Here is a 5,958-nt window from a genome sequence, read left to right on the forward strand (position 1 = left end):
TTATTTGCATTTCTCTCTCCTGTTTTCAATTTTCTCACTCAACTCTTAATTTTCTCTCTCTAAAAACTGCTGCACTTCCATGGCGAACGACGAAGAATCACCGAAAACACCTTCAAAAAGGTGAACATCACTCCAATTACTTTGATTATGATACGATTTTGTTAAATTATTGTCGTTTTTAATTTTTTGAAATAGTTAATCATCGATTTAATTTTTTTTTTTGTAGAAAATCGAAACAATCTCCGTCAACTGAAGAAGATGAATATATGTAAGTGATTTATTGTTCTAATTCACAAAAAAAAATTGAGTAATTGAAACCCTAATTTTTAAAATTGAAAAATAATTTGAAACAAAATGTTTTGAATAGGACATTAAGTCAGATGTTCAAACTCAAAACACCAAAAAAGAAGAAATTAGAAGATATTAAAGCAAGTCCAATTGTTGATAAAAATATATTGGAAGAATTAAACAAACAACTTTCAGAAAGTCCATCAAACAGGTATATTTTGATTCATATGTTTCCTGTTTAATGTTTATATATGTTGTTTATATGAACGAACAATTCTGAAAAAAGCACTAAACATCTAATATAATCAATTGAAAAACCCACAATTGTGTATTTATGTTTCTATATTTTCTTGCATGTTCATTAATTTTAATTATGTATGGATATGTTTTTTAACAACCTTTAAAAATATTTTGAACAACAACAAATAACCACTGAACATCTTTCATTTAAGTTTAAATTGGAATATATTATGGTTAACATTTAATTATTACATTAACTGATGAACACCATTCAGAAAATTTTGAACAATAAACAAAAACCACTGAACAACACATGATTCTATATAAATATTTATATACATATGTTTGCATATTCAATAATTGTGCTTATGTTTCGAATATTTTTTTGATCAACCCATAAAAACTTTTGAACAACATTAAAAAATCACTGAACATTATGACCTAAATACCCTTTAAAAACTTTTGAACATCTTTTATATATTTCAGTTTATATTGGAATATATTATGGTTATTATTAAATTATTACATTATCTTATGAACACCCTTTAAAAAATTTTGAACAATAAACAACAACCACTGAACAACCCACAATTCTATATTTATATTAATATATTGTGATTATGTTTGGATTTTTTTTTTTTTGAACAACCCATCTAAAACTTTTGAATATCAAAAAATAATAACTGAACATCTTCCAATTCAGTTTGCTTTCCATTCATATATTAGGATATATCACTAGTAGAAAAAGTGCTATTTGTAACGCCCTATTTGTAACTGGCATATGTTATGCTAGTTACTACAGAAGTATTAGTAACTGACACAGATTATGCAGGTTACAAATATATTTGAAATCGTAACTAACGTGACTAAGGTCAGTTACAAATAGTAGGTTAAGGATAGACTGACTAACTATTAGTAAGGAACCTAAAAAAGGCTAGTTACAAGTAGTAAGTCAAACTTTATTGACCGTATTACTTGTAATGGGCTTCATTAACGTCGGTTACTAATGCTAGATTGCTATTTGCTAGCAGCCTAGCACGCACTTTTTTTTTTTTTTTTTTTTTTTTTTTTTTTGTAATTTTATAATTATTTGTTTTATTAGATGTAGCCTTTCACTCCTCTACACTAAATTCTTCATTCCTATTCTTTTTTTCCCATTTTTACACACACCCGTTGTGAAACTCAACTAATGCTGCTCCAAATATAACCCCTCTAATGCTTTTCCAAAACACATTCATCGAAGATTATCATCATGGTATGCTCTCAATCTCCACCTAAATTATGTATTTTTGATTATTTTTGAGCGAATAGATGAAAAAATAGTTATTACGAATTCTAGGGTTTTTACTACTTTTATTTTAGTTTAATGGAAGTTTTGGGGTTTCTACTGAGTACATGATGGGCGGCATAGGGTGTGGGGAAGGGTGGGGCAGAGGAGATTGAGATGTGCGAGGCGGCGAGGCAGGGCTCACATGTTGAATGGTCGCGCCTTAGTACGCGGGGAATTGTGGTGTCGTCGTTGTTGCAGGGCTGGAAGATTTGGTATAGCTCTTCATTTCTGCGAAAATCCTTAAATATGATGTATTGTGTGCTTGTTTTTATACTTCTATGAGGAATTTGACTAATTATCACTATTAGGGAAACAAATTAACTAACAGCTTCTGATTTTAGTAATTTCAGGCTTCAAATAAAATTGCTCTAGTTTTTAACATATACAGTATTGGGTGTGATCCCAATTTTATATAATTTTTTTACAATTGAAGTTTGATTCCTGCATGTTCAATGCTAAATTAGGTTTAATTTTCTGTTTTCAGAACTTAATCTTCCAAAAAAATTAAGGTGAATAGATGAGTATTAGAAGAGTCTTGGTCTTTTATTGAGCTACAGTTTGGTTGAAAGTGCCCCTGTTGTCAATGTTGAAGCGTCAGATGATGCTACTACTTGGATTGAGAGATATATGGGGATTATTGTAGAGTTTGTTGGAATTGCTCTTTGGATACTACATCAGGTCAGCCAACCTCTTAGCTATACTTGAGTTGTTTTTAGAAATGGTTTGTGTGAATCTGGATAAGTTATTGAGCATTTGCAATTTCACTACATTATGAACCTGATTTTTTTCCATTTTCTATCTGAATTTTGCATGCTATGTGCATATATTTTCTTATAAACTGCCTAATTTTCTCATCTTTGCTCATAAGCTAATCTTCCCTCCATTTTGTCAAGTATTATGACTTAGTATCTAATTATCTAATACTAATTTGAGGTGAAACTTTGTAGGGATTTCCTGTAGTTTTATTGCTTGTTGCTAAGATATCTTGGGTTAAACACTTGAACACATAAGAAAAGGCATCTTTTAGATATTGCCCGTCTCTGCAGAACGTGGGATCAAAGGATTATTTTAAGCTATCCGAACCATTTAGAGAGCTGGATATCTTGTTGATGAAGTTCTTACATTTGCTCAATGAGTGAATTTATTTTTTTTTTTCTTATTTTCTTTTCTTTCATGGAGAATGTTGAGGTCAACATGGATATATTCATATGATTTCAATTTGCTTTATATTCATATATTAGTTAGAAATGTTTATTCTGTTGTTATTTTTTTATTAGCAGTCCAACTGCTGGAAAGTCCCCACTACCATCTGAACACCACCCTGAAACTTCTGAGTTGCAACAAGAAGCAAACAAAACTCCACAAACTTCACAATCTTCTGATCAACCTCCACAAACTTCTGATCAACCTCCACAAACTTCTGATCAACCTCCGCAAACTTCTAATCAACCACGAAACACTGAACCATCTTCACAATCTTCTGATCAACCTCCACAAACTTTTGAACCACAGAAGCCAAATGAAACAGAAAAAAACCATGAAAAAGAGAAGCCACCAGAAACTTTTGAACTCCAATCAGGAAATTCTGAACAACATCCTGCAACTTCTGTATCCCAATCACAAACTTCTGAACCCGAGAAGCCCAATGAAACAGAAAAAAAACAATGAGAATGAGAACCCACCAGATAGTTCTGAACTCCCACCAGGAAATTCTAAACAAGCTAAAGGAACTTCTGATCAACCTTAACAATCTTCTGATCAACCTCCACAAACTTCTGATCAACCTCCACAAACTTCTAATCAACCAGGAAATTCTGATCAACCTATAGGAACTTCTGTACTCCCATTAGAAAATTCTAAACAACCTGAGGAAAAATCTGATACTCCTCCACAAAGTACTGTACCACCTTCAACAACTTCTGACAATGGTGAAGGTAATGGTGACAATACTAATCAGCCCAAGCAAGCATCTCATAGGTAAAATCTTTATATGCTTTTTATTCATTTTATTTGTAGTGTAATGTTCATTAATTTACATAAATTTTAACATTTTTTAACTATAACTATGTATACAATAAAATCAGTTCTTTCACAAGGAGGAAACACATAGCTACAAAAAAAAAAGGAAAGAACACAACAACTACAACAACAAGAGTGTTGCGCAGCCAAAGCACCCCAAAAAAAAGAGAAACAACAGCATGTTGAAGAACAAGAAATTCCAGAAGAAGAATTAAACAGAGTTCAGAAATCTGAAAAGGGGGTTCAAACAAAACAGAAGGGGGTACAGATCAAAGAAAAAACTAGTGAAAAGGAAGGTGGACAATCTTCTAAAAAGGTTGTTAAAAAATCACCTAAGGGAGTTCAGAAGAAGGATAAAGAAGTTCAGAAGAAGGAAAAAGAAGTTCAGAAAAAGGAGAAAGGTAAAAAAGTTGAGAAAATTGAAAAAAAGAAAGAGAATAGTTGAAGAAGGTGATGAACTGATTCATCAAGATGTTGTAAATTTCACTGATGAAGATGATGAGGTTATGATGTATGAAGAAGAGAAGATATGTGTTAGAGTGGGACATGTTATGTTTATGAAATTTGTAGCAAACTTAACCCCACAACAAAAACAAGCAGTGGAAGAAATGGGTTTTGGGGCAATTCTTTCTGTGAATTTGCCACAAAATGATGTCGTATTTTGTGCTTGGCTGTTAAGGCATTTTGAAGAAAACAACAGCACTCTATACTTACCATTCAACAAATCAGTAGAGATAAATGAACATGATGTGCAGATTGTATATGGAGTGCCTAGAGGTCAAAAAGTTATTTTTGAGAAAGAACCAAAGAAGGCAGAGGAGGAAGATGAAGATATGGAGATTGTGACGCCTTTAATGAGGTGGAGGGAAAATTGGGGTTGTAAAACTGGTAATGTAGGGAATATTTCAAGCATTATCCCTATCGTGAACCCCACTGTGATCATACTCTAAAGTACGGTGGCGTCCAAAGGGAAAGAAGATAGAGCAAAAGAGTCGCCAACCAGTTTTGGGAACTTGTAAACCATTCACGAGGTAAAGGTTACACCCTTAACGATCCAGGAGATCGTCAACTCCAATAGGTCTGGAACCAAGACTGGTAGTTTGGGGATGAAGGTACCAATCCAACCTAAAAGAGATTGAACCTGCCTTAATAATATCCCTCTACTTTATTCTGATCGTATTCATGTGCGCTTTCTGACTAACATGCGATCAATAGGATTAACCCTAAACATGTTTATCTATGTTGGTTGAATATTAATGCACAAAGAAAACTATTATTGGCGATCATTTGAATTATAATCATATTAACCCTAAAAAGATTAATAATTATCTTATTAAGCGTGATTCCAAGTACCAATTCCCTTTAAACATGCATAAAAGGTGTGATCAAGCAATAACAATAAATATAATCAAGCAACATAATTATAATCATAACAATAATTATAATAATAAGAATAATCATCATAATCATGTTAAAGCATAATAATAGCAAGATCCTAGGCATGATACTAAACATCAAAAATCAAATATATAGCCCTAACATGATACTAGCATGCTATTAGGAAAGAAAATAGAAGCATCATAGAAATCATAATTGACATTATATTCTTTACCCTAAACATGATACTAGGAACTTATTGTTGTCACCCTAAACATCAAATTAAGAAAAACATCCTATATGATACTAGGAATCAACATAACAACCTAAACATGATCTGTATATCATATCAATTAAACAATTAAAGCACTTACTTGGATGCCTCGTACCTCTTTCTAATAACAAAACACACGCGTTAGTAACTTCAAGGAAAATAATAAGCAATTAAATTAAATAATTAAAAGAGAGATTTGGACCAAACCCTCAGAAATTAAAACCTTTCACGTCTAGGGCGAAAGCAACTTTGAACTTGGCTAGGTGTTTCTAGATCTTCTGAATGCGGAATTTTGTTTGCAAAAAGCTATTTTAGAAAAGAGAGAGAGAGTAATATTTAGCTTACAGAGAGAAGAGAATTAGAAAACTAGAGAGTTGATGGAAATTGATGATTTTTTTATGATGGAAAACGGAGGTTTTAGGAGGCTATT

At 32.2% G+C, this 5,958-nt stretch overlaps 1 long non-coding RNA gene across 3 annotated transcripts; it reads left to right on the top strand.

Annotated features, from left to right (window-relative positions):
* Positions 1-1,627: 1,627 nt before the first annotated feature.
* LOC145612213 (uncharacterized) lies at positions 1,628-5,214 on the top strand. Of its 3 annotated transcripts, none has more exons than XR_014106553.1 (4): positions 1,628-2,070; positions 2,343-2,536; positions 3,136-3,835; positions 3,943-5,214. It is a non-coding gene; the product is annotated as an uncharacterized LOC145612213 (long non-coding RNA). The 3 variants fall into 3 exon arrangements; XR_014106555.1 differs by having other exon boundaries at positions 3,139-3,835; XR_014106556.1 differs by having other exon boundaries at positions 2,451-2,536; positions 3,943-5,213.
* Positions 5,215-5,958: the final 744 nt, after the last annotated feature.

This window comes from Chenopodium album, chromosome 3 (assembly GCF_948465745.1).
Source record: "Chenopodium album chromosome 3, dcCheAlbu1.1, whole genome shotgun sequence".
In the NCBI taxonomy this organism is placed as follows: Eukaryota; Viridiplantae; Streptophyta; class Magnoliopsida; order Caryophyllales; family Amaranthaceae; genus Chenopodium; species Chenopodium album.